This window comes from Triticum aestivum, chromosome 2A (genome assembly GCF_018294505.1).
Source record: "Triticum aestivum cultivar Chinese Spring chromosome 2A, IWGSC CS RefSeq v2.1, whole genome shotgun sequence".
Classification (NCBI taxonomy): Eukaryota; Viridiplantae; Streptophyta; class Magnoliopsida; order Poales; family Poaceae; genus Triticum; species Triticum aestivum.
In genome coordinates, this window is record NC_057797.1 from 667,430,123 (window position 1) to 667,439,669 (window position 9,547).

Here is a 9,547-nt window from a genome sequence, read left to right on the forward strand (position 1 = left end):
AAACAAAACTTTGCGTGGTTTGTCCCGCTCTTGCTGCACCGTCGTCCACCCCAGCTCAGCTGCTCCAATGATAGAAGGGTCCAGCACAACATGGATCCAGCGTCCAGACTGTCTTTCGCCGCCTCAGATCTTCTTCCCCGCCGCCGATAGCCATGAAAATTGCATTACCATCATCAACTGAGCAGATGACCTCGAGGACTACACGGGTCCGCAAGAGAGGTCGCACTCTTTCGTGTCTGCTTACGTTATGCATCACTTAATATTACATGCTACTTTATCGTCCTATTCACCGATTAGACTCTGAGTCAGCTCCAAACTAATGGTCAAACTTGAGTTTTTAAATGGTTGTGGGGTACATATCGGGGCCACAATCAATAGTATCTATCTACTATCTGGTTAATCTCCGGTGTCTACTATGGGTTTCATGTTGGGTGGGAAACAAATAGTAAAGAAGCCATTATCTGTATTTTTTAACTGAAGCCATTATCTGCCTGCTATTATTGGTTTTGGGTCTATCCACAGGTTGCCACCATCACTGTGGATTTCTGCATGCACTCCTTACATAATCTCACTGTTTTATTCCTATGCATGACAGTTATTGTAAACAATGGAACTGAACATGTAGAGCAAAAGAGACGAGCCTTGCGTGGCAATAAAATTTCATGTAGATGTCGCTCCATGGTAGGCGCAAAGGCAGCCCCCCTCCACACATTTCGGATTGTAATCGAGAGGAAGATATCTATTCTGAGGGGGATTCAGAAGGAGAAGACAACTCCTATTTACCCCCTGAGGTCTTCGCTCTAACTTGGCATGCTGATGTTGGTTATATCATGCATATGGTGCCTTGTATTGCTTAATTTATACATCAAATATGTCATCGTCTTAGTTTAGACATCCTTTGTGCGAATGCCATCTGCTTAGTTTATTCATCGTTTATGTGAATTATGCAAATCCATCTTGTTTAGCCAGGTATCATATATGTGAATTTTGCAACGCCATCCTGCTTAGCCAGACATCTTATATGTAAATTATATCAGGCCATCCTTTTTTTCGTTACATATTAAATTTGTCAACAATGTTAGTACATTAAACTGCTCTTCGTGTGCATCAGCCATTTGACACGGTGATGGCAAATTCTGGAGTGAAAACAAGGTCTTCAGAGTAGACTATGCTATCTGACGAAGCGCATATCTCGCTGGTTACGGATAGCTCCTCAGAAGAGGATTCAGAGACAGATGACCAGTTCTATTCCTCCCCGAGGTGTATGCTCTAACTTGGCAGGGTTACGTTGCTCATATCGTGCGTATGGTGTCTCGCATTGCTATGTCATTTGATTAGTTTAGACATGCTTTGTGTGAATGCCACCTGTTCAGTGTCTAATTACCATATATGTGAATTATGCATTGCCATCTTGTTGCATGACATTATATATGTGAATTATGCAATGCTATATTGTTGCAAAGGCATTATATATGTGAATTATGCAATGCCATGCTGTTTAGCCAATCATCATGTATGTGAATTATATCATGCTATCATTTTTTTGTATTACATGTTCCATTTGTGGACAACGTTTGTCTATTCAACTACTCTTCCTGTGCATCAGCCATTTGAAGCAGTGATGGAAGTATCTGGAGTGAAAACAAGGTATTCATAGCAGACAATGCTACCTGCTGAAGCAGACATCTTGCTGGTTACAGAGAGCTCCTCAGAGGAGGATTCAGAGACTGATGACCAGTCCTATTTCCCCCCTGAGGTCTATGCTCAAACTTGGCAGGGTTATATTACTCATGTCATGCATGTTGTCTTGCATTGCTTAGGTTTTACATCATATATGGATTGCCATCTGCTTACTTGCTTACTATATAAATCATATATTTGAATTATATCATGCCATCATGTTTACATAGTACATACACATCATCTATCTGAATTATGGCATGGCAACCCATTTAATAAAGACATCATATAGTTATATCATCTCATCATGTTTAGTGTTTATAGTCATCATATTTTGAATTATGGCATTCTATCCGTGAATGTATGTGAATTATGGCATGCCAACCTATTTAATAAACACATTATATAGTTATATCATGTCATCCTGTTTACATAGTCATCATATTTTGAACTATGTCTTTCCATCTTTTTTAGTTAGCCATCATACTGTGACATTGTGTCATCCTATCCTGTTTAGTTAGCCATCATATATGTGACATTGTGTCATGCTATCCTGTTTGGTTAGACAACATAACTGTGAATTATTTCATGCCATCTTTTATTCCCCACTATCCATGGCACATGTCTATCATACAATGTCTATACTTTCAATTACTTTTCTTGTTTATCAGCCATTTTAATTGGAGAGGGTGATGGCAGTATCTAAGGGAGTAACAACACGGTCTTCAGGAAAGATAGTGCTACCAGTTGATGCAGATAGAACCACGGTTGTACTTGCCCAAGGACCAGATCCACCACACATAACCCAGACTCTCGCAGATTATACCCCTACTCAGTTGGACAGAGAACCAGCTACACTCCTTCTAACCCCAACCCCGGCAGATAGTATCCCAGTTCTAGTTGACACAACACCGTCTCCACCACAGAGCACCCAAATGCGAGCAGTTAGTAAGGGAACTGCAGTGCCCAAAGCACGAGGACCACCACCCTGAATCCCAACTCAACGCTTAAAGGAGAAGACGATTTGTTCTCAGGTCAGATTCTGTAGCTATGGTTCATACTCCTTTGCTCTAGCATTACTGTATTTACTCATACCAACTATTTTCAAATTTGAAGGATGGAATTGAAACTCCAATGGTGCAACAGGTATGTTTTAAACCTGTTTCTTTAACTGGTTTGCTGTTGTAACCTGCTCTATGTTGATTTCAGTTTCAACTGAATAAACAGTTATGTTCTCATGTCATGCACATTACAAGTGCTGTTATTGCTCTATAGTTTCCCACACTTATATTCTGTCTGTTCTGCTTTGTCTTGAACAAATATTATTTGAACTGTGTCTCTATCTTGATTTGGCAATAAAAACTAGAATGATATAGACCATAAAGTGACCATGGTACATAGATATATGTTTGTTTCATGCTGTTATCCTGTCCACTTTACTACTGAACTCATTTACCAAAATGAGTTTCATATACAACATGGTAAACCTGTGATGTGCCTGCTTGTTTCTCTTTTAGAATGCGGACAAAATATTGGAGAATAGTACCACATTGTGCAATGGTAAAGGAAGTAATGCAGATAAGGTTCAAGATAGTGAGACATCCCTGTTGGTCTCCAAGAAAGCTGATCAAAACTATCTTGACGATAGTGAGAGAACCCAAAAGTCCTGTCTTGATGTAGTGTTCAAGTTACTGGCCACTACTGCTGGCACAAGCTCTTCGAACTCGCTGTCTGAATCAGTTCGTCTTCTTGAGTCTAAACTTCAAGTTGAAAGACATCGATCAGATATGCTGCGACAGGAAGCTGAAGGACTGAGGAAGTCCCTGCAGAATTCAGATGCATACTTCCTGGTGCAACAACAAGCACTGGAGGATTTAAGCGCCAAACAAGAGAAAGTGAATAAGCTTGCTAAGCATCTTGCCAGCATTATGGGTACCCATGATATTGTTTCTTGAGATCTTCTGAAGTGGTTTCAGCTCAGGATTTGTTTTGCTGCGGCGTTTATTTGCGCTGGTGTCAGGACCCCGATTCCAAGTCACATCGATCTAGCCGGTAACACCTCATATCACTTTGCAGCCTCACGCACGGTATTCCCACAGGTGTCGCCTTACCATGGCCCGGGACCGTTTGCGCCTTTTGGCTCACGTATATGATAGTGTCGCTAGCATCCATATGACAAAGAACCTAGGCCGACATGACTAGTCATGAACCCAAAGTGGCACTAACTTACAGGGACAGGCATACATGAATCAACATCGAGCATGTCGGTCAGCAGCGTGCGAATCTGGGCTGTAGCACTGGGCTAACAGGACTCCGGTGAACTGGGCTGTAGCAGGCTAGGCAGGACGCCGGATGTCACCTCGTGACATTTCCCCGAGGGGACAGACACAGGAACGATGTGAATCACATGCCGGCCAGTCCAGTGTTCCGGAGCAGTAGTGCTGAGCTAGCAGGACTCCGGTGAACCGGGCTGTAGCGGACTACTATGGCTCATGGAAGCACAAGACTACATTTCCCCATAAGAGAGGCTACCAGGGATAAACAACTAGGTTGTCGGATCCCACACATACCAAGCATTTCAATCATACACACAATATGCTCGATATGTGTAAATACAACATGGCATCACAACATAACTCTATGACTCAAGTATTTATTCATTAGGCTCCGAGGAGCGAGATATTACAAACATGGGTCTCATGACCCAACATTCAGAGCATACAAGTCAAAGCACATGCAGAAGCTTAACATGTCTGAGTACAGACATCTACAAATGAAAAAGGCTAAGAAGCCTGACTATCTACCAGATCCTGCTGAGGGCACAAGATCGTAGCTGAGGTATCAAGCTAAACGTCGAAGTCCACACGGAACTACTAGCGAGACTGACGTTTCTCTGCAAAACATAAAATAGGCAAACGTGAGTACAAATGTACCCCGCAAGACTTACATCAGAACTAGCTACATATGCATCAGTATCAACAAAGGGGGTGGTGGAGTTTGACTGCAGCAAGCCAGCTTTGACTTAGTGGCTATCCTAAACTATGGCCGCAAGTAACTCTTTTGAGGTGGCGCACACGAGTCCACATATTCACCATATCAATACACCACTATGGATCCGCTCCCGTCTCCCTACGAGAACGCCATCCATAGCACTCACGCTTATCTTGCGCATTTTAGAGTATCCACTTTCACTTGTCTATGAACTATTATAGGCAACCCAGAAGTCCTTTACCGTGGACACGGCTATTCGAATAGATGATGTTAACCCTACAGGGTGTACTTCTTCACACATGCTCTCACCACTTACCACCATGTACACGTCGTGTATCTCGGCAACCTTCAAGTGGAAGCCTGGCGAGGGAGTCGACCACGACCTGACTAACCACACAAGTCTCTAGTCCAGGTTTATCGCCTATTTGGGTTCCAACCGCGAGGAGATCCGGCCGGGGTTTCGCTCACAACCCCAAATGATGTGTGCAGGGTTCCCAAGACACCAAACGGGCACTCGGTACACTATGCCACGGTGTATCTACCACATCATAGCCCACCCCTAGGGTCAGCGCTACGCACGACCTCCAACACATATCCTACAAACCCCAGAAACTAGTAGCAACTCTTGGACATAGATCAAGGCAATTAATAAGTCGAGAGAGTCAATTAAGGATCCCAATATGTGGTAGTAACTATTCATGGATCACAAACACAGAACTCAGTTCCTGAGGACGGTTTCAATGAGACTACCCACCATGTACTCCTACATGGCCTCTCACCGCTACCTTTACCAAATCGCGTTCACACACTTAGCTCACACACAGTAGAACATGTTCATCACCATTCCAATTCATCCCCGATGAATCAGACCTGACTCAACTCTAAGCAGTAGCAGGCATGATAAACAAGCATGAATGAGTAGGCACATCAGGGCTCAAACAACTCCTACTCATGCTAGTGGGTTTTATCTATTTACTGTGACAATGACAGGTCATGCAGAGGAAAAGGGGTTCAACTACCGCAACAAGTAACAGATGAATCGTTGTTGTCCTAATGCAGTAAAAGAGAGCAGGAGCGAGAGAGTGGGATTGTATCGGAATGAACAAGGGGTTTTTGCTTGCCTGGCACTTCTGAAGATAGTATAGTTCTTCATCGGTGTCATCGAACTCATCGTCAGAACTACGTCCACTGAGAGGGGACAGATACCGGCAAACAATGAAAGAACACAATCAATGCAATCCAACAATATGATGCATGATCATGAAATGGCAAAATGTTGTTGTTTGAGCTAATGCAACTAGCAACAATTTAAATGAAGTTGGTTTGAATCCAAGATTCAAATTCAAACTCCATATGTGAAATTCAAATGCCATTTATTTGATTTGTCCAATTCAGAAACTATAAGTTGTTCCAACATGCATGAAAATGGTACAGGTGGATAGATTGAATTTTTCTGATCTTTTTTCATATATAAATTATTTCATTTGGAGTTACGGTTTAATTTCTATGATTTTTTAGAAGTTTCAAACATTTTCTGAAATAAATAAATCATTTCTGATTTATTTAAAACTCCAGAAAACACTTACTGCGTCAACATTAGGTCACTGTGACGTCGGCGGTCAACTGGGCGGCCAGGGTCAAACCTGACACGTGGGACCCATCAGTCAGTGACTCAGGGGTTAGATAAGGTTAGAACTAATCTTAACCAAAATTAATAATGGCCTGGGGCCCACTAGTCAGTGACCTAGGGGTGATTAGTTGGGTCATTAGCAGCTAATGGTGGCGCCATGTCAGCTGCGCCGGCGATTAGACGACGGCGACGAACCAGAGCGGCGGTGGCTCGCCGAAGTTGCGCTTGGGGCTGCCGCTTGCTGTGATGAGGGCATCATAAAGGAGCCCTTGCTCGCCCGCATCCAGGGAAGCACACGGCTAGGCGTGGGGTGGCCTGGTTCACCGGCGGCAAGCTCATCCGCGGCAGCTGGAGCACGGGGATGAGGCAGGCGAGGCTGCAAGCCACGGGGACGCCGGATGAGGTGCTCTACGGGCTCCTGGGAACTCCTGGAGTTCGACTATGCACCCAGATGCGACTGGAACGAGCCCTGGCCGCGTCGGCGACATCGCCGATGATAAGGAGCTTACGGGTGCAATGGGGAGATAATCTAGGGGTTGAGCGCGAGGAGGGGAACATGGGGGAAACGAAGAGAGGCTCACAAAGAGGAGGATGGTGCAGACGGCGGGGTCGGGGACGCGTTGGTTGCCGCGAACCAACGGTGAGGTACCCGGCGGTCGGAGGTTGAGGATGAGCTCGGGGACGCCGGTACAGGGCTCCCATGGTCGAATGGGTTGGTGAAGACGACGCAGTAGGCGATGGCGGTCCTCTGGACGCGTCGGCAAGGCGAGGGGGAGGCAGTGGCTGCGGAGGTGGCGAGCGGCGGCGACGGGCGTGTTCGGGTGGGTGAGAGGAAGAGGTCCAGGGGAGGGGAGATGCCACGGGTGAGGGAGAGAGAGGTCGGGGGGTGCGTGGCGTCGTCCAGACGCGTCGGGGCAGCGGCGGAAGCAGGAGGTGGCCGGGCGCGTGCCGGCGTGCGTCAGCCACGTGCGCTGCCTATTGGCACGGGGAGGAAGACGACAGGGAGCCGGGAAGGTGGGCTGGGCCAGCCACTTGGGCTCCAGGTAAGGCCCATGTACTATCTCTCTCTCTCTCTCTCTCTCTCTCTCTCTGTCTTTCTCTTTTATAAATCTTTCCGTTATCTATTTTTTTGCAGTATGTTTTGACCTATATTTAAATACTAAATCACTTTATAAAATTCTGCAAACTTTTATGGGCACTATTTGATTTAAACCAGAGGCCCTCACCAAGTTTCAGAATATTTGGAGCTACCAAATATTTTATAGGAATTAATAGCTCCAATTCAAATACATTAAGAGTTAATTCAAAAATCCAGGAATGACCTAGAAATATGTTCATCATTTTTGGGAGAGGTTTTCGCCTTTATCAGAAACCATGAACATTTTCAAAGGGCATTTTGGGTTCATTGAAAATATTTTTAATTTGATCCTAGTTGCATTTCATTTGGTGCTAGGGTTTGAACATCCCCATTTCAAGTTTAACTGAAATTTAAACATGATGCAACACCAGATGCTAGCACTAAGCATTACCAGAACTAGGGATGTGACAGCTGGTCACCAACTTTGACAACCAGTGTATATGATATGCTGCTTTGTTCCCTATATTTGCACTGGTGGCGAACTTTGATGCCCAGTGGATGTAATATGTGTAATAGCCGTGATAGCCTAGCGTTAGTTGCTTGCTTATTTATTTCCTTGTTGTCTTGTTTATTTGTTTGCTTGTAGTCAGTGCAGTTCTTTTTTCGCAGTTTGCTAGTGGCCGCAATAAACTATTTTTTAAAACTAGGCCACGATAACCATGGGCTACATATTTACTGTAGTGACACTGGGCCTCCTACCGGCCGTAGAAACAATGGGCCTTCTACGGGCCGTATCATCAATGGGCCTTATATGGGCCATATGATCGATTGGCCAAACATGGGCCAATAACAGACCGCATTATTGCCGTAAACGGGCTAGAGTTGGAATCGTCCGTTCATGGGCCGACCATAATGGGCTGTCGTTAATAGGACGCATTTGATGATGCTATGAAAACGACCAAACGTATTAATGGGCCACAAACGGGCCGACTTTAACAATGGGCTGAATTTGGCCCACAAGCAGAAAATGACAGTAACAGGCCGTAAGTAACCGAATGCTGGAAATGAGCCCAAGAATAAATGGGCCCTGAGAAGGCCGAAAGTTACCATGGACTGGAAACAGCCCAATGGAATAATGGGCCGTTAATGGTTATAAAGTGATACATTGTTTATTACGGGCCAGTTTCACCACGGGCCGTTAATGGGCCAAGAGTTACAAAGGGCCTCATATGGACCGAAAGACGTCATGGACCATACATGGGCCGGAAGTTAAAACATGATGGAATCATATTGGATGCCCATATGACGCTACTTGGCCTAATTCGGATAGGTCGTAACGGGCCCTGGGTTAGCGGGCTATAAATGGGCTATATGCGAACATGCCGTTAATAGGCTTTAAGTTGGCCGGCCCGCCACCTTTTGACCAAGTCAAACGGGCCAGCCTTTTCACAGGAATGGGCCTCTATTGGGCCGTGCCACGTGTCGACGTATCATAGGTGCCTTCTGTCCAATGAGTGGATGAAATCTGTCCCAACGATGAGCCGACACATGTTTCCTCCAGCAAATGATGATTTTACACATGGAAAATCCCCATTGGTCAGGGCTATTAACGGCTTATCGGATCCAAAACCGGACCCGATAGCTTAACGGCATTCCATTACGGTGGATGCCATGTGTCGGTCACCCTTGACGAAAGCACTTCTGTGACGCGCGATTTATCGTCATGGAAGTGGACACTTCCGTGATGATAATTTTGGTAATGTCATGGAACACTTCTACGACATCACAGGTATGACTATCTTGATTCTATCATAAAATCGACATGGATGTACATGCATGACAAAAAACGCGACCTACTGTGACAAACACGTATCATGACGGAAGTGTATTTTTTTGTAGTGTTAGTGATAAAGTAAAACAATTACATGGCGATTACATTCCATATAATAAAGCGACAACCATATGGCTCCTACCAGTTGCCGATAACTTTGTTACAAAACATGATCATCTCATACAACAATTTATATCACATCATGCCTTGACCATATCACATCACAGCAAGCCCTGCAAAAACAAGTTAGACGTCCTCTACTTTGTTGTTGCAAGTTTTATGTGGCTGCTACGGGCTTCTAGCAAGAAACATTCTTACCTGCACATCAAAACCACAA